We start from the raw sequence: 21493 nt of genomic DNA on the forward strand, positions 1-21493 counted from the left end.
TTCGAGACGTATTTTTACTCTTTCTGAGTCTTCATATAGTATTCGGTGATATTTTCTAATCGTTGTCGATCTTTTAAATGTATTTCGTGATATTTTCATAAAGAGGACGAATACTCTCTGTCCGGGACGCTTATCCCTGATTTATATTTCTTGATATTCGAGTATTTCAAATGTATTCGAGAGTATTCGTGACATCTTTTGAAGTTGAAAAATTTAACATATCTTTTCATCGAAGACAAAAAGTCTTCAGATGAAAGATTGCCACTTAGAATAATTTTTCTAAATTGATTTACTTTAATTAGTTAATACTTAATTAATTAATTATCAATATTTCATTTATTAATTTATTTAAATTTTTTTAGAAAAGTAAAAAAAAACTCGAAAAAAAATTGATAAACGCGGACTTAGAATAATTAGGTGCAGCAATAGAATTAATGATTGAATCATTATTTTTGCAATAACTATTAACAAATATGAATATAGTAAATTATAATTTATTTATTTGGCTATATCCTTTCCTTAGCTATTTCTTCCATAATAAATTGGAAAGCTATAGGTAAATGGCTAAGGGAAAGATGTAACCAAATAAATTAATTAGTAATCTTCATTAATTTCTTAGCAACATTTGCCATAATTAATAAAAAAACTATTGGCAAATGTTTTTAAGAAAAGGATGTTGCCAAATAACATAACTATATAATAATTTTACAGGTCTTTTTTAATTTTTTAAATCAAATAAATTCGTGTGGATTGCCTCGTAACTTATGTAAACAAAAATTTTTTATTTTGCAGCTTGTAAAATTGGTATCACGCGTTAAGGCATAGGTTTCGTGGTTAGGAAGTCGTAGGATCGAACCCGGGCAGGAGATGAATTTTTGTAAAATAGGGCATCCCAAAATATATCAAGTACGATTGTATTTCTCACATCTTGAGACCGCGAACACAATTATATTTTTCACGCTTTGTGACCGCGAATACTATCGTATTTTTTTAGTTTCGTTTGTATTTCCCAAGGATCATATGAACTACAATCAAATATCTTTGAAAGACTAAAGATTGTATTCGATATGTATTTTTATAGGCGCTGAGAAAGATAATATGGAATATCGAATACAATTGTCTCTTGCTAAAATACTTCGATTTTTTCATCTCGGGGAGGTGAAAAAACAAAAAAACACTACCTTGCCCGTGTAGGAGAACACAACACGGCCAAGCATCGGCCGATGCTCGGCGAACATCGGCCAATAATCGGCAAACATTAATGGGCCTTTAATGCGCCAAGCCTGGAGCGTTACGGTAATTTAATATCAGCTGCCATTAATGGCCCAATAATGTTCGCCAAGATTGGCCCTATAAATGGCCCATTAATGGCCCATTGATATACCAAGGGTAAGCCAAGAGTAGACCAACCATCAGCCATTATTGGCTTGCCATTAATGGGCCATTAATGCGCTAAGCCTGGAGCGTTACGGTAATTTAATATCGGCTGCCATGAATGGCCCAATGATGTTCCCCAAGAGTAAACCAAGTATGGCCCATTTATTAATTCCATTGAAAAAAAAAAAATATATATTTTTTTATATATTTTTATATTTTTTTTTTTTTTATTATTTATTATTTATTATTTAACAATCGGGCTTTTATTATACAAGCTATTAATAATCAATTGAAGAAATTATCATTAAACACTATTGAGATTTGATTCTACCTGGACTTGAACTCGGGTCTTCCTGTGCGATATCCAGAAGCATTACCACTCGGCCACGGCGGCTATAACGAAAGTCATAAATAAATTTTTGATTTGAATCAAATCAACAAAAGACCAACTCTTGGCCGCCCAAGAGTCAGCCGAAGCTTGGCTAGTGATGGCAACCATGCGTTGGCCATTTAAGGATTAAAAAGATTGGCCGATGAATGGCAGACAAGCAACGGCCATTAATGTATGAGCCAAAGATTGGCCGATGAATGGCAAACAAGCAACGGCCATTAAAAGTCTACCAAGACTTGGCCAATGATCGGCAACCAAGCAATGGCCATTGATGTATCAGCCAGAGATCGGCCAATGATTGGCAACCAAGCAACGGCCATTGAACGTCCATCAAGGCTTGGCCGATGATCGGCAACCAACGAATGGCCGTTAATGTATCAGCCAGGCTTGGCCCATGTATTGTTGCCAATTATCGGCCATTTAAGAATGAGCCAAGGCTCGGCCGATGCATGGTTGGCAATCATTGGCCATCTAAGAGTCAGCCAAGGCTCGGCCATGAATCGGAACCATGAATTGGCAGTACAAGAATGGGCCAGTTGTTTGCCAATGATGAACCATGAATGGCCCATGCCTGGCTACCAATCATTGGGTGCCATTGATGGGCCAATGCATGGCCGTGTTGTGAGTCTTGGCGATTCCTACACGGGTGGAATCTTGGAACAAAATCACCGCACGTTATTTCGTCTATCCTTTCCAGAAGTTCCCCTCGCACCAGGTTGGACTCTTCAATATGTCCGACCGGTTCTCGTGAATAATCACGAGTTTGGGCACATCGGCAGTTGCAACTGCAAATGAGAATTTATCCTTCTCATCCCGTCTGTTTTCTTGCTCTTGTTGAGCAGATTGAGGGGTACTTCCGGGTTGTCTCATCCGTTTTTGAGCTTCAACGGGTTCAACAGTTCCCCCCATAGGGGTGACTGCGGCCCTTGCTCTCGCCCTCTTTCTCTTGGCTGCGCCACTAAGCTTTTTAGGCCCAGTTTCGTGAAGCTCTTGTTGAAGTCTATCAGTAGAAAAGGCATCCCCCTCGGGATGAAGGTCCACATTCCTGTGTTCCAACTTCCCCGGTGCTGTCCTTGACGACCAGCTCCATGACGTCAAGGTCATGTAATCCACAGGGAAGGGAAATTATTGTTGTTTTATTTATTTATAATAATTTTCTTCATCAAAACTTTCGTTCTAAGTGTTCTCTGCTGAAGGCCGCTAAAGAGCAATAAATATCTGAATATAATATAATGTACTTTTTACGTATACTGTATATCAGTGAGAATCCAATATTTTCGTATACGTACATTTGGAAGCTTCCGAGAGAGCCTCAAAGTAGACACGATAGAGCTGCTAATAAAAACGTATGAGCTTCCTTACCGCTCTCTCAGTGAACAATGGCACCCTCAAAAGGAAGCCGCAAAAAATACGTATTTTCAACACAAATTTTTGCTCGGGTATATATGGAAAATCTACATCCAAATCCATACATATTCTATATATATTTCTCTCAGTGTAGAATTGGCTTTTTACCGAACCACCGTGTAAAATTTACATTTTTTTTTTTTGTTTTTAGATTACTTACCGAATTTAAATTGACAAAAAAAAAAAATTCATTTATTATTTATTGGGAAGATATTCATATTTTTTTTTTTTTCACACTGTCCCGACAGTGATTCGAACCTACATCTACCCGAGATGAAAAAATCAAAGTATTTTAGCAAGAGACAATTGTATTCGATATTCCATATTATCTTTCTCAGCGCCATTAAAAATACATTTCGAATACAATCTTTAGTCTTTCAAAGATATTTGATTGTAGTTCATATGATCCTTGGGAAATACAAACGAAACTAAAAAAATACGATAGTATTCGCGGTCACAAAGCGGGAAAAATATAATTGTGTTCGCGGTCTCAAGACGTGAGAAATACAATCGTACTTTTGTATACAAAATTTTTTCATCTCGGGAAGATTAAATCATGAATAGCCTATATCTGGCTACCAATAAATTTTACAATTTATTTTTCTTCGTGATCAGTACAATTTTTAGTTATCCAATGATGACATGGTGTCTTTTAATAATTTCAGATTTTGAAAATCATTATAATCTGTAAAAATACTACTTTTGAAAGTTCTGAAAAAAGCAAGCCAAATGTGTCAGTTACAATGCATTCGGGAATGGTATTGAAAAAGCACCTATTTGCAGTCATCTTATATGTTGAACTTTCACTCATAAAAATTTAAGTTGGTGTAAAAAATCTTAAGAAAATGAACGGGATACACCTTAGAGAAAATACGAAAAAAGGTGGGTGTCAGTAAATTATTTTCAAGCTCCGAATTTTATTTTATACGTTGATCTTATACATATCAATTTGATTTTATCCACACGGAGATAATAAAAGGTAAAATTTACAAAAAAAAAGTAGATTTTACCTTTTTAAATTTTAATTAACAAATGAGGGACACCTAAAGGTAACGGGTAAAATTTATTTGTGAGTTATTTTTACCTTTTTTTGTTATAAAATCTTATCTTCTGGTTAAAAAAAAATTAAATAATATATATGCATCGATTTTTCGATTCTTGAAAAAAAAAGTATCGATACTCCGATTCCGATACTTTTTTCAATAATCTAAGACCACTAAATTGGATCCAGTATGGCTAAGGTAATCTGGGTCCGGTTTCTTTTACTTTTTCCTGATCCGAATCGTATCTGGTATTGCTGAGGTAAACTGGATCCAATTTTCTTTACTCTCTCCTGATCTAATTCTGATACGGAATGCCGGACTTTAATTGAAGTTTGATTTTTTTTCAAAGTTAACCTCCGGATTCGGTCAGGCTTGGTTAAGGTAAGCCGGATCTAGTTTACCTGATTTAAATTCCATTTATGCTTTATCATTGGTAAATGACTGGCCCATTTTTTTATCGCCAATTCATCGTTCTGATTCATGGCCAAGCTTTGGTTGACCCTTAGATGGCCAATGACTGGCAACAATGCATGCGTCAAGTTTCGGCTAATCTCCAGATTAGCAAGCTTTCAATAGCCGTTGCTTGGTAGCCAATCATTGACCAATCCCTGGCTGATACATTGATGGCCAATGCATGGTTGCCCTTACAGGCCAAGCTTCGGCTGACTTTCGGACGGCCAAGAGTTGGTCTCTGGTTGATTTCATTCAAATCAGAAACTTATTGAAAATAATAAACTAATTAAAAAATTGATAATAGTTTGTTTAATAAAAGCCGATTGTTGAATGATAAATAAATATTTTTTTTTCATTTTTCAACGTAATTAATGAACGTTAGGAAGCATTGGGCCATACTTGGTTTACTCAAGTTATATATTTCAAAAAAAATCCATTATCAGAATAAAATGAGACAGGCTGTATATATATAATATTTTTAAAATTGTCTCTACCCTGGTAGAATAATTCCGTCGGCCTGACGTTGGCCCGACTTATTGGCCCGACTTAACCTGTATAAGCATATATGCTTACACATGTAAAGTCGGGCAGCGCTCACAAATTTCTACCAGGGTAATGACAAATAAAAAAACGTTTGTGTTAACTTGTTGAAATTTGTAAAAAGCTAAGAAGCCCTGTGGTCTAGAGGTTATGGCGTTTGCCCGCAAAGCAAAAGACTTGGGTTCGCATCCTGGTGGGGGAACGTCTTAACTTTTTCAAGTTTCTGTTATTTAAAAATGGCTTTAAAACGTTTTAATTATAGAACAATCAGAATTTCTTGAAATTTATACAGCAGATACTTGAAATATTAATGCATCTTTTTGTAAAATCAGTTTTTTTGTTATAAACCTTTTTTTCTTTTTAAAAATTCTTACAAGTTGACTTTTTTTTAGAGGGGTATACATGGGCTATTATGGCAGGGTATGCTCGATATTTTTTCAAGCATATAACTAAATTACATTTCTAACAAACACTTTATTTCTTCAAAAACTAATTAATAATAGTAAATATAATAAGGAATTTTTCAATGTTCAGTTCACATGGGGTTACTAACAGAAAAAATTTTTGTTCGCAATATTGAAATGATTAAATATCATAGAATAATCTTTTTTATTAATATATGATTGATTTTTATTGGAATATATTGTATAAAATTGATGAATAATCGAAAAAATAAATGGTTGACGTAAAAAAAATGATCACGAAAAGTTCAAACTTTTGGTTTTTTGGGGTTAGTATGACAACATAGCATAACATGAAAAAGCCATAAACGAGAAAAAAAAGAAAATGAAATGAAAAAGAAAAAAAAACCCTTGAGACTGGGCAATAACAATTCAATAGCAAAACAAGAGAAAATCAAGAACAGATACATCACAATTCAATAGCGAATTGAGATCAAAACAAGAGCAAACTGAAATGACGATTATTGTTAAATAATCATTGTTATTGTTTATATAATGTTTTTTTATTGTGAAAATTATTGTTTTCTAGGCATTTTAATTGTGAAAAATGAAAAAATTGAATGACAAAAAAAAAAAGCCTTGAGACGGAGCAGTAACAATTTAATAGCAAGAAATAAATTATAACTTAAATTTATAAATTAGAAACAGCTAATTTTCATATTAGACGTTTTGTGATAATCGTTTTAAATTGCTCTGTTATAGCTATTGTTTTGTTCTTGTAAAAGCGTCAACGTCAGTTCTCATGTGACGTCATTATTTTTCATTTATTGAATATCTTTCGAGTTATTAGTTTGAAAAAAAAAATAAAAATAGTTTTACTAGGAGTTGCTTGTCACGCTGGATATCTTGCTGAATAGTAATAATAATAATAATAATATTAATACTGACAATAATATTCAAATATAAATATTATTAGTTAATAATAATTATTGGTATTTATATTTCGAATATTATTATTATAAATTATATTATTAATATCGTCGCATTAGTGGAAGTGCAATTTTTGGGAATTTTTTTTTTATTAATTTATGAATTTATAAATTTTCGGGCTTTTCATCTAATTTTAAGGCTTAAAAAAAAAGGGAGAAGGGCGTAATCACCTTTGATGAAGGATAAAGAGCGTATGTTCAGAGACTTACGCCTTTTTTGAATTATCAAAATCATTTTTAATAAAAGATAAAGATTTGTAATTATTTTTATGTTTTTCTTATTAATAATAAATTATTTAAAATTATCAGTAAACAATCAATAATTTAAAAAATCCTGGCATTAAATAAATTTTAAATAAAATTGGAAATACGCCTTTCATCTTTTATCAAAAGATATTTTGATAACGAAAAAGAGGCATAAATCCTTAGACATACGCCTTTTATCCTTTATCAACTTATCCTTTTATCCTTTGTTACGCCCTTTTTCCCTTTTTTTTTAAGTCTTAAAATTAGATGAAAAACCCGAAAATTTATAAATTTGCACTTACGCCCTTTTTCCTTTGATGCGACGATATAATTGATACCATTGATATTATCAGTGCCGTAACAAGGGGTGGGCAAGCGGGGCAACTGCCCAGGGCGCAGTGTAAAGGGGGGCGCACTTAGAAGCGCGTCACAAGGAAAAAAAAATATTCTTTTTTAAACAATTAAAAAAAAAATTATATTTTCAGGAAAGAAATTGACTACTGTCATTTATGATCATTCAGATATTACATAAACATGATTGTCTTTCTGAATTTTGAAGTTAATTGTCCTCATTATTGTCATTTGTCGTTTAGAGACAATCGTCCTAGAACAATATTAAAAATGCAAAATAAGACGTAAAATAAAAAATATACTTAATAATTTGAATTGAAATTTTTTTTTGTTTCTTCTGACAACGGCCAAGACACGATCCTCTATACTCTAAAATTCTACCTAATTCTACCTATAACTAACATCGTACTATAACCGACTTAACCACTAACGCAGGTTAACATGGACCGATTTTTATTCTGCTTGTGTTGACTATATGCCAAAGGTTTGCCTATCCTTTTTTTAATTGACGAAAATTGAGATGATTATGGCAAATGGCTGAGAAATTAATTCAGATTACGAATTTATTTATTTGGTCACATCCTTTTCTTAGCAACATTTGCCATAATTAATTAATAAAAAAGCTATTGCCAAATATTGCTGAGGAAAGAATGTATAACCAAATATATTATTTCCTAGTCTAAATGAATTCTTTAGCTATTTTAGACAATAGTTTCAATTTATGATAGGAGATATTGCTAAGGAATTAATTTAGACTAGGAATTAATATACCGAGTGTCCCATTTTAATTTATCAATGGATTTTTTTCGAAAAATATAGCTCAAATTGTAAAATGTTTCAAGTAAAAGTTGTAGGGTTTGGAGGGGGACGAAGAAAAAAAAAAAAAAAATCGAAAAATCCAAAATGGCGGAGTTTCCGGTATAAACATAGTTTTTTAAAATGGATACTGCATTTTTTTTTTGAACCAAAACATTTTCTACATCAAAACTAACACTTTTTATTTAAAAAATTTTTCGATAAAATCACTTTTTTTTCGGGCCGATTTTATCTGTTTATGGATTTTCCTGAAAAAATATGGCTTTAATTAAAAAATGATATTTAGAAAAGTTGTAGCGCCCAGAAAGACGAAAACGAAAAAAAAAAAAACTTCCGAAAAAAAATCAAAATGGCGGAGTTAGAAGCATAAACAAAGTTTTAAAAAAAAATCGATTTTTCCGGAAGATTTTATTTAGAAAAAGTGTTAGCCTTGATGTGAACAATTTTTTAATAAATAAAAATTACACCTAACCTCGAAAAAAAATGTTCATACCTGAAACTCTGCCATTTTTAAATTAATTTTTAATAATTTTTTTTTTTTTTTTTTTTGTTTTTATCTTTTTTAGTGCTACAACTTTTTTAGATAACATTTTTTAATTAAAGCCATAGTTTTTCAGGAAAATCCATAAACAGAGAAAATCGGGCCGAAAAAAAAGTCATTTTATCTTAATAGAAAGTGTTAGTTTTGATGTAGAAAACGTTTTGGTGAAAAAAAAAAATGCAGTATCCATTTAAAAAAACTATGTTTATACCGGAAACTCCGCCATTTTGGATTTTTCGAAATTTTTTTTTTTTTTTCTCCGTCCCCCTCCAAACCCTACAACTTTTACTTGAAACATTTTACAATTTGAGCTATATTTTTTGAAGAAAATTCATTGATAAATTAAAATGGGACTCTCGGTATTTGGTTACATTCTTTCCCTAGATACATCCCTAGATAATTTATTAATCAAAAAGCTATTGGTGACTGTTGCTAAAGATTGGATGTAACCAAATAAATTATTTCATTATCTAGATCAATTACTCTGCAATATTTTCTATAATACAATAGAATCATTGTGCCAAATTGATTGTATCTTCAATAGACTTCGATGACATCATAGATGAATTTTCCAGCGACAACGCCAGAAGACAGAAACTGTTTTGATTTTGTAATGATTCATCTATATCACTTTTAAAATATTTTGTCTTTTATATTATTATCCACAACAATTTTTATTTAAAAAAAAAAAATAATTTCAATATATTCTGGCGGTTTTGCTTGTTATATATATTATTGTTAAATACACCTAACAAATGATTTTTTTTTTATATATTATATCGATAAAAATAGAGCGCAAAATATAATTTTGCCCAGGGCGCAAAAATTCCTTGTTACGGCGCTGATTGATATTATTACCAGAGCCGGGAAGTTCGTCTGTTATTTCAGCTTGCCGTAAATACCATGGCAACATGGTGAAATATAGTTAAAAAAAAAGACGATCTGAACCTCGTACATGGAAAAAATGGCCTCAAAAAATGGCCTTATTTTTTTTGGCCTTTTAAAAATGGCCCTTTAAAATGGCCTTATATTTTTGGCCTCTTAAAAATGGCCTCAAAAAATGGTCTTATTTTTTTTTTGGCTTCTTAAAAATGGCTTTAAAAAATGGCCTTATGTTTTTGGCCTCTTTTGGCCATTTTTAAGAGGCCAAAAATATAAGGCCATTTTTAAAAAGCCAAAAAAAATAAGGCCATTTTTTGAGGCCATTTTTTCCATGTACGAGGTTCAGATCGTCTTTTTTTTTAACTATATTTCACCATGTTGCCATGGTATTTACGGCAAGCTGAAATAACAGACGAACTTCCCGGCTCTGATTATTACTAATATTATATTATTGTTAATCATAATATTATTGGAATTATTGTTATTTATAATAGTATTACTCATATATAGCCATAGTATAATAAAATAATAATAATTTCAAAAATATCATCGATAATAATAATATCAATATAATATTAGTAATAATAACAATGGTATCAACCATATTAATAATAATAATAACAATAATATTATCGATTCATAATAATCTCAGTGATATTAATTATATTAATAATAATATTGACAATAACATTCATATATGAATATTGATAATTATTAGTATTTATATTTAAAATATTATTATTATAGATATTATTATTAATATCAATACTATTGTGAATAATTGATAATATTTATATTTATTTATATGTATTAGGGTGTTTTTTTTTTTTTCGATATTTTTTGTTCTCTTCACCCATCTCCATACAAGTTTATACAGCTCTAAATCATGCCCAGAAAAAATTTGAACTCAATTGAAAAATATTTAGAGGTGGTTCAGGGGTCATTTGTTTTTTCCATTTGATTAACATGGGGTTAATACACTTCATTCACTATTTTGATCATGGAGGCTTTAACTTTCGACCGTTCAAGTTCGCGTTGGTCTCATTTTATAGAGTATTCAATTTATAGCATATAATATTCATAGTTTTGATCATTTACAATTTTGTTTTTTAGAAAAATTGGAAATACTACCTTTTGAATCATTATTTCACTATTTTTTTTAATTGTAAATGATCAAAACTATGAATATTATATGCTTTAAAATTTAATACACGGAGAAAAAGAAACGACAAATATTGTTGAGAAAACAGGACAAAAATTGTCGTGCCGCACAACAAAGTAGAGGCGAAGTTGAAACTCTATAATATTAGTTCTGCCGGTAGTACAGTTTTTGTTCATCTGGCAGAGTAATAATTACAGTGCTGTTTAACAAAATTTGTCATGCTCCAAACAAAAATTAATAGACATACAACAAAATTTGTTATGTTCCAAACAAAAACTGTTAAACATACGACAATTTTTGTATTTAGTTTAATAATTTTTATTATTCCACATAACAAAAAATCTAAAACTATATTAAATTTTTTTTTTTTCAAAATTACGAAATAAATTTTCATTATGATAATTAAAAAAAAGAAGGAAAACAATTGAGGAACAAATTAATTCAAATTAATGCTTTGATTTATTTTTCATACTTATAATTATTAAAGATTAAAATAAAAAATCTCTGCATTAAAATGACAGATGCAGGTTATGTTTGTCATTTTCATATAATTTCATACTTTATTGTTGATGTGATTTGTTAAATATCAAGTTTGGTTATTTATCTAGTTGCTCACAAATATGTTAGTTTATAATTCAATGATTAAAATGTTAGTAAAACTTGACATCTTGGGATTAATTAATTTATTTTTAAAACGTCAGTCACACCAAAGCTGATCTCAACTTAGACTGACTTAGAAAATTCCAAACAATGCCATGTAGATATACCGAGGCACACGAACAAGACCGAGTCTTACCGATAACACCCGAAAATTAAATTGTTGTGCAGCACGGTAATATGTGCCTTGAAACTGGACAATATTTATTGAGCAGCCGAACAAATATTATTAAGCAACACAAGAAATATTATTGGATGGTAAAAATTGTTGTGCAGCTAAATAAAATTTGTTCAACGATACAATAAAATTTGTTGTAGCACAACAAATTTTGTTTGACGATAGAACAATTTTTGTTGAAGCACAACAAAAAGCGACAGGATAGGATTTCGCCTCTAGTTTGTTGTGCTCTCACAACAATTTTTGTGGTTTTTTTTTCTCAGTGTACTCTATAAAATGAGACCAACGCGAACTTGAACGGTCGAAAATTAAAGCCTCCATGATCAAAATAGTGAATGAAGTGTATTAACCCCATTTTAATCAAATGGAAAAAACAAATGACCCCTGAACCACCTCTAAATATTTTTTAATTGAGTTCAAATTTTTTCTGGGCATGATTTAGAGTAGTATAAACTTGTATAAAGATGGGTGAAGAGAAAAAAAAATATAAAAAAAAAAAAAAACACCCTAATATGTATAGTATGAATAATAATAATACATACACACAAACCAGCTGACGCTCCGAGTTTGTACGCTATCATACTATAGTAGTATAATACATGTTGTATGCTTGCCGGTTTCCCTTTTCTCCGTGTAACTCTCCCCTTTTTTAGCGTGAGGCAGCATTGTGACCGAGCGTGCGGCTGTGCACTGAAAAAACGTTCCCGCTGCAGGCACGGTCTATTGTACCGGTAATGGTAGACAGCTACAGTAGCAGGATGTCCATGTAAATGTTTATGCCAGCACCATTATTATATCAGTTCATATTCAATAATAATAGTAATATATAATTAATAATTTATTTGTTAATTAAATTTCAACCGTGTAATAATATACATATATACATCATTTAATTTATCGAATGAGTCTTTACTTGTCATACAGCTATTCTTTGTACTGCTAATACGCCTGAACTCATCGACGGTAAAATGTTCGGCTGCAGCAGCAGTGCTGTACTGCTGTGAGAGCAGTACAGCGCTTCGCAGTCTACTTTACTGCTACGGCAGCAGGAACGTACCGTGCCAGCAGCGGGAACGTTTTTAGTGTGATCCAGTAAAATTAGCTCTGAAGAGACATTTTTTGAAATTTTCTGTTCTGCTTATGAAAAGGGTGTTTTTATATGTTTTCGGGGACGCTAAATCACGTGGTGTGGTCAAAAAAAAACGTAAAGGGTTAAGGAGGTAAGTTATTAAAAAAAAACTAACTAACTTTTTAAATATTGGTTTTAGGGCAAAAATTTATTTGGAAAAAAAATTTATCTATTTATAACGGTTAATGAATAATTTGCATTTTAAATTTAGGGGTTGACGGGGCGGCTGATGTGTTGCACTAATTATTTTTAAAAAATAATAACTTTTTTAAAAATCAATATTTTTTAATAATTTTTTTTTTTTATTTTTTTAAACATAATAAATTTTAAATTCAAAGATTTTTTTTTTTTTTAAAACCACCCTTTTTCCCCCTAAACTCAGTACGCACCACGAAAAATTAAAAAAAAAAAATATATTTTTTTCCGGAAATAATCGCGAATATCATTTAAAATAATTGAGTAAAAAAAAAAAACAAAAATACGTAAACATTCTATGATTCAATAGCTATAATTTTGCACTCTACGATTTTTTCAATTAAACCACATTTTTTCCCCCTAATTTTAGTACGTTCCGCGGATTAATGAAAAAAAAATTTTAGTTTTTAGCACACGATACTTGAGTCAATCCCTAATACAACAAAAAAAAAATTTCGGAAATCCATGCATTATTAAATCTAGGGGCCATTTGTTAATCAATTATAATTATTAACAATTCCTTTTGTTGCTATTCTGGGCCGTTGACGCGTGAAATACGAAAATTAGTTTAAAATCAAACTCGAGAATTTATGTTACTAACACATATGAATTTTGTATGATACACACAGCTGCACATATGTGTGGGTAGCAATCGAGTTGTTTCGCGTATAGTCGGGCGCAGTCGGGTCGATTGTCAATGGTAAATAACATGAGACAGAGCTATAGCGTTTATTGTATAGCTCTGTCTCATGTTATTTAGCAGTGGTGCGCAACTCAATAACTGTACGGAAACCGTGTATTTATAAATAATTAAATTTAAACAAAATAATTGTTTAAAAAAAAAAAAAAAATTCGGTATTTTTTTTTTTAAATTAACAAATATATTTAAAAAAAAAAGACAGTCAAGTTCCCCAAGGTGCACCTTAAGTATTCCGTAAGATTTTTTATTTTTTTTCTTGCTGTTTACAAAAATATTGTAAAAAAACAGTTTGTGACACGACATATCGTTGAATAAAAAAAAAAATAAACGACCGAAAAATTTGAAAAAAATATCGTAGAGTCTACAGACGAAGCGTCGTCGATTAAAACATTGCCGGAATTGATCGGTCAATATTTGGAATTGGGCTATGTCCAAAAATGGGCATATTAAATCTAATAAGACCCTAAAATTGGAAATAAATATGACGATTGCTTTTGGCCAAAAAAAAAAAAGAAAATGAGCACTTCACAAGCCAATTCGATTCAGGACTTCACGTTTTATCTCGAAATAACAAAAAGTCACAGAAAAGCGAAAACATAAGTGTCCTACGGAACACTAAAAAAATAATTAAAAAATTCAATTAAAAACCTTTAAAATTAATAAATAAACAATTCAATTGTTATTAAAATTAAAATATTTGAATTAAAAAAAAAAAAAATCTTTGAATTTAAAATTTATTATATTTGAAAAAATAAAAAAAAAAATTATTAAAAAATATTGATTATTAAAAAAGTTATTAATTTTTAAAAATAATTAGTGCAACACATCAGCCGCCCCGTCAACCCCTAAATTTAAAATGCAAATTATTCATTAACTGTTATAGATAGACGAAAAATTCCCTACAGTTACCCCCCCCCCCTATTTTTTTATTATAAATTTTTTTTCCAAATAAATTTTTTGCCCTAAAACCAATACTCAAAAAGTTAGTTAGTTTTTTTTTAATAACTTACCCCCTTAACCCTTTACGTTTTTTTTGACCACACTACGTGATTCAGCGACCCCAAAAACATATGAAAACACCCTTTTCATAAGAAGAAAAGTAGTGATGCCGCGATATGACGATATGACGATACGATACGATATGGAGGTGACGATATCCGATACGATATGGGGTTTCATATCGTATCGTCAAACTCGATACGATACGATATGGTCAAGACGATATATCCGATATATCGTCCATATCGACGATATGACATTAATTTTTTCATAATATTTAAAAAATTTTATTAAAAATTATAAATTTAAATTATAAAATAAAATAAATTCAAAAAACTAAACGGAGAGTTCTTTGTTCACTTTTTTTGAAGAAAAAAAAAACTATTTCATTGAAAAAAAAAACACTTCGCCTATTTAAAAAAAATATATAAATCTAGAATGGTTTAAAAATTATTACCAAGAGGTCTTGAATGTAAAACAACCCAGTGCCGTAACAAGGAATTTTTGCGCCCTGGGCAAAATTATATTTTGCGCTCTATTTTTATCGATATAATATATAAAAAAGAATTCATTTGTTAGGTGTATTTAACAATAATATATATAACAAGCAAAACCGCCAGAATATACTGAAATTATTTTATTTTTTAAATAAAAATTGTTGTGGATATTAATATAGAAGACAAAATATTTTAAAAGTGATACCTATAGATGAAGAATAGATCATTAGAAAATCAAAACAGTTTTTGTCTTCTGGCGTTGTCGCTGGAAAATTCATCTATGATGTCATCGAAGTCTATTGAAGATACAATCAATTTGGCACAATGATTCTATTGTATTATAGAAACCATTGCAGAGAAATTGATCTAGATAATGAAATAATTTATTTGGTTACATCCAATCTTTAGCAACAGTCACCAATAGCTTTTTGATTAATTAATTATGGCAAATGTATCTAGGGAAAGTATGTAACCAAATATATTAATTCCTAGTCTAAATTAATTCCTTAGCAATATCCATGGTAGAAGTACTACAGGTATGGCAGTCGTCCATGCTTTTTTCGTCGCGTTCTGCGCAGCCTTATTTTTTCAACCAATCAAGAACGCGCCATCGAGCTGTTTTGCTTTTCTTTCTAACACGCAATCTCTATTATAAGATCCTCTCTCTCTAACATACTGTTTTGACAACTATTTTTTATATTGTTGTAAATACTAATAAATATATGTGGAGCATGTTTATAAAAAATAAAAAAAATAAAAAAAATAAAAAAACCAAGACAGTTTAACAAATAAATTATAATATTTTCATTGTTGTTGTTTTTTTTGATGCCACAAACAATAGAGGTTGTGTTGTATTTATTATACTTGGATTTATTTATTTAATATGTTAGTTTTTATTTTTGATGTATGTGAATCATTATAAAATATACCAAATCTAGTTGAATAAATATGATAACTTTTGAAAAATTTAAAAAAAACTTGAAAATTTTCTTAACAAATTTGTATCGCGCGCGCATAAAGTCTTCCATTTTTGTGGCGAGAAGGCGACCTTCTGATTGGTCGATTCACAGCGGCCAAACCAGGCTGCGCACTGCCATACCTGTAGTATTTCTACCATGGCAATATCTCCTATCATAAATTGAAATTATTGTCTAAAATAGCTAAAGAATTCATTTAGACTGGGAAATAATATATTTGGTGATACATTCTTTCCTCAGCAATATTTGGCAATAGCTTTTTTATTAATTAATTATGGCAAATGTTGCTAAGAAAAGGATGTGACCAGATAAATAAATTCGTAATCTGAATTAATTTCTCAGCCATTTGCCATAATCATCTCAATTTATGTCAATTAAAAAAAGAATAACCTTTGGCATATATAGTCAATACAAGCAGAATAAAAATCGGTCCATGTTAACCTGCGTTAGTGGTTAAGGTGTTACCCGCGCATATCTAGAGACCTCTTGCGGATGGCATTTAGAAACATAATATTTCTATGAGTGCGAACGAGATAAAAAAAAAGGAGAAAATCTCGTTTCTCACTTCCACTTAAGTATTTAGACGAAGACAAAAATTTATTTTTATTTGTTGTAAAATAAAAAGGTCTCAAAGCCCTATTAATTTTTATATCAAAAGTTTCCTTATTGTTTCTTCTATCTATACTTAGTTTTTGATAAAGCTAGCCGTATTTTTCATGAAATGGCTAACCAGGTTTCTAAAAACTCAACCGGACTCTCCATAAGAACCTATGTATAACCTCCAAAAAAGTAGCTTACTTTATTAATTAATTACTAAGTAATTAGCTACAAGAAAATTATCATAAAATTTGAGCGTGTGTATTACTATTTCATTAAGCTACTTAAAAAATTCCAAGGCTCTAGCCGTATTTTTGATTTGTGCTGGATATTCCTTAAGTCGGTTATAGTACCATGTTAGTGATAGGTAGAATTTTATATAGAGTCGTCTTGGCCGTTGTCAGAAGAAACAAAAAAAAATTTCAATTCAAATTATTAAGTATATTTTTTATTTTACGTCTTATTTTGCATTTTTAATATTGTTTTAGCACGATTGTCTCTAAACGACAAATGACAATAATGAGGACAATTAACTTCAAAATTTAGAAAGACAATCATGTTTATGTAATATCTGAATGATCATAAATGACAGTAGTCAATTTCTTTCCTGAAAATATAATTTTTTTTAAAATTGTTTAAAAAAGAATATTTTTTTTCTTGTGACGCGCTTCTAAGTGCGCCCCCCTTTACACTGCGCCCTGGGCAGTTGCCCCTCTTGCCCACCCCTTGTTACGGCACTGAAACAACCCAATAACTCTTGTCGAAAAGATAAAGAAAAAAAAAAAAAAATGAGACATTGACAGAAGAGTTTATTCAAGAAAATGACCTCGAAAAAACCGTTAGAAAAAAAATAAAAATTATCTGTATCTGCAACATTTCAGAGTTTTATTTGTTGACAAAATAATTTTTCAAGGAAAAAAAAAAAAACAGAAACCGTGTTTAAACAGCAGGGTATTCACAACCACAGTATACAAAAATATATGAAAAAAAGATAAGACAGCATTGTTTGGAAATATTTTAATGGGCCTTCCCGCCGGAAAACCAATTTGCAACGCTTGACCCTGAGATTCCATTAAAGTTTCTCAATTCTATCTTTTTGAGAACTTTGTATTTGCCTGAAAATATATTGGTGATCATTGAAAATATTTTAAAAAATCAAGATGCTGAAGGATACATGGTAGATTTAATAAAAATAAAATACATATACATGAGTTTCTGTACTAAGAAAAAAAATATATAAAATTTCGAAAAAATACCCCAGAAACTGAATTTTTTTTTTTACAATATCGCCTTGTGAAAGCCTAGGGTCAAACTATCGTAACAGCCTTGACACAAACTTGGGACACAAGGGTTGGTAATCAAGCTTGTACCAAGCCTGATCTAATCGTTACGGCTGGGCGATTCCTACCTGGGAAGTAGAAATTAAGGAATTAATGTAAACAAAGGAATTATATCGTGGACTAAATCCTTTCAGTTGAGGAATTAATGTTAACAAATAAATTATACTGAGAACTACATCCTTTCCTTAGCTAGTGCATATTCTTGGGATTTGAATGTATGAAAATAAAGTACTGGCTTGGTTGTCTTAAAAAATTCTTCTAGTTTTTTTTTCTTCAAAGTGCGCATATACATAGACTTGTTCTAATCTATATTAATATAACACAAATTCGTGAAAGGTATGATTGCATTTTTTATTGAAAGATTGCAACAAAATTGGAGTTAATTTCAGTATTTTTTAAAGATTTCAAACAATCATCTGAATCACAGTTGGATAATAATTTTTTTTTGATTTTTTTTCGGCATCTCTAACTTTTATAATATTTCAAGTGAATGCACGGGTTTTCAAGATGATTGCAAAAAAGTGGTCTGGTGCACTCAGAGAATGTGTTAACATATCCTGTTTAATGTTAACATATGCCATGTTAAAATGGGTGGTGGCTGATAAGTTTACATCAAAGATATTTATATATTAACATTAAACATACGTATCTTAAGAGTTAATATGCGTATGTTGACTGTTAAGATATCTGTAATTGACACAATTTGAAGGTTAAGCTGATCGTTGGAGATATTTACGTATGTAAATATGAAAATTGAATGTAAAATTAAGAATGAATTTACAAAAAAACTAAATTTAAATAAATTTATGACAACACGAGTACATATTATATTATATTACTATTAGAATAGTATCACAATATAATGTCAAAAAAAAAAGATTACAAGAAGTAGACTAGCGCATCAATTAAATTAGGGTTACCATGCGTCCTGATTTAGCAGGACATGTCCTGATTTTGATTGGCTTGACCTGATACGGTCCTGATTTGTCAAATGTCCTGATTTTTGAGACTTGTTCACAATTTAAAAAATTTTTTTTTTATTATAATTTTTTTTTTTTAATAAATATAATATAGAATTTATCATTTACGCTAACTATAATAGACTCTTGAATACCTCTAATTATTGAAATTAAAATGGCGTGCAGAATATGTACCTCGTCCTATCGAGTATAGAGGGCCCGATGCAAAATTTCTATAGCGTAGGCAACCCTTCTTTTATTTTTGTAAATTTTGTGGCTTGCCACTTAATTTCTTTAGCTAAATTAATTTTTTAAAAATGAATAAGTAAGCCACATCCTTCCCTTAGCCATTTTTCCTACAGCTTATAATTTGTTTAAATGAATAAAAAGCTATTAACAAATGGCTAAAGAAAGGATGTGGCTTGCCAGTTAATTTTTTTAGCTAAATTGATTCTTCGAAAATTAATTCGTAAGCAACATCCTTTCCTTAGCCATTTTTTCTATAGCTTTCAATTTCCCTGGTAGAAATAATTTATCCGGATTTTTTCCGGATTTCTCCGAATTTTCTACGCAATTCACAATTGAGACTACCGGAGATATTAATCCGGAATTTATTCGGATTTTCTCCGGATTTTCTTGGAAGAAAATTCGGTTTTTATATTTCGTATGTAAACTCTTATTTCTGGTTCTTTTATTGATTTTTTTATTTTTTTTTGTTGGTTTTTTTTAAGCGAAAATTCCGGAAAAAATCCGGAGATATTATGAAAATAGTCTGGAGATTACTCTGTAAATATCTCTGGAAGTCTCAATTACGTCGAAATCCGGAAAGATTTTTTTCACCAGGGTTGTTTAAATAGATAAAAGGCTATTGACAATTAATTGGTAAGCAACATCTATTTCTTAGCCATTTTTCCTATAGCTTTCAATTTGTTTGAATAAATAAAAAGCTATATTGTCAAGTTGCTAAGAAAAGGATGTAGCTCGCTAATTATTTTCTTTAGCCAAATTAATTCTTCAAAAATTAATTGGTACACTGAGAGAAATATTAACTAAAAATTAAAATCACGGTTGAATAAAAATTACTATACTGCTTTGTAATTTTTGTTTTATTTTTGGGACTGGCCGCGAGAGATGGAATTCTACAATAAAATTATGTAAAATGTGTAAAATGTCAAAAAATTGTTGGGTTACTTCAAGCCTCTATACATCGTTATCTATTGCAGATGGACATGGGGTTGAGTGAAGTTTATTATTGAAAATTCAATTCTAAACAATTTATAAAGAATTACTTTTTTTGATTAATCTCTTAGATAATGAGTTATGAGTTAATTAAAATAAAGACATACATGTTTTGTGAAAAGAATAAAAATTATTATATGGCTGAATAAAAAATACTGCACAATTTAATAAATATTCTTATATATATAATAAAAATTATCATGTAGACATATAAAAGTTAGCATAGACTTAAATATTTTTTACTATATTGCTTTGTAAAAATTCTGTTTGTGGGGCGAAATAACACAAAGATGGCCGACCGATTGAACAAATGATTGAACTGTCATGTAATTTCAAGCAATTCTACAGCCTTATCTGTTGAAGCTAGGTATGGGGTTAAGCGAGGTTTATTATTAGTTATTTATTTCTAAACAATTTATCAAGAATAACTTTTTTCTATTCATCACCTAGTTTTCGAGTTTTGAGCATGTAAACAGAAAAGAAAAAATGTTGCCGGGAATTGATTTCTATTCTCCGTGAATCTAGCACAAACTGCCGAACTTAACACAAAAAATGTCCAACTTTTAAATAAAATTTATAATAAAATTTAGTAAATTCTAAAACCGGTAGTGGGTAAATTCTCAGTCTGCTAGAATTTACTTGTGAGTGTCGTGAATTTAGTCATTTTTTTAAACAGAAATTACAATAAAATTGTGTAAATTTTATGGCTTAGTAGTGTATATAGTCAATGGCCAGATTTTTTACATAATTTTATTGTAAAAATTATGTATCAATATACGAATAATTCTTATAAATGACGGGGGAACGCAGTTTTTACTATTTATTTTGTAATTTTTTCTTTTTCTTTTGTAATTCTTAGTTAAAATTTCTCTCAGTGTAAACAACTTCCTTCCTTAGCCATTTTTCTCATAGCTTTCAGTTTGTTTAAATAATTATTAATTTAACAACTTAAAAGCTATAACAAAAAAGCCTAACGAAAGGATTTCGCTTACCAATTAATTTTTGATGAATTAATTTAGACAAAGAAATTAACTACTGAAAAAAATTTTTCTATCGTTTGTGTAATTTTGATGAATAATTATTGAATAATTAAAAGAAAACAAATGAATAAATAACATATAATCAAAATAAATGAATTGTTATGATTATCTACTTGAAACATGAATTTATAGGTGGAAGGGGTAAAATTTTGGAGTGGGAGGAAAATGTCCTGATTTGGCTTTTTCGAGATATGGTAACCCTAGCATCAAAATATTTGGCCACGTAAAGATACGTATGTTAACTATAAACATACGTATGTTAACAGTTAAGATATCTATGTTTATTGTTAATATATATATCTTAACATTAAACTTTTGTATGTTTAATGTAAACATATTGGTATGTTAACTGTTAACTTATCCTTCTCTGAGTGTGATTTCAGTCGT

General features: G+C 30.1%; 1 protein-coding gene across 10 annotated transcripts in view; it reads left to right on the forward strand.

Moving 5' to 3' along the window:
- The window catches only part of LOC122849864 (neuroglobin-like), a 79367-nt gene that overhangs the window by 18409 nt on the left and 39465 nt on the right, over nucleotides 1-21493 (forward strand). For 4 of the 10 annotated variants that reach the window (XM_044148739.1, XM_044148758.1, XM_044148780.1 and 1 more), the window contains one exon: nucleotides 3841-4057. The exons of the other annotated variants lie outside the window; for them this stretch is intronic. The gene's annotated coding sequence lies outside the window, so the exon portion shown is untranslated. The remainder of the gene's footprint in view (nucleotides 1-3840; nucleotides 4058-21493) is intronic. 10 annotated transcript variants of the gene reach the window in all.

This window comes from Aphidius gifuensis, linkage group LG1, assembly GCF_014905175.1.
Source record: "Aphidius gifuensis isolate YNYX2018 linkage group LG1, ASM1490517v1, whole genome shotgun sequence".
NCBI classification, from domain to species: Eukaryota; Metazoa; Arthropoda; class Insecta; order Hymenoptera; family Braconidae; genus Aphidius; species Aphidius gifuensis.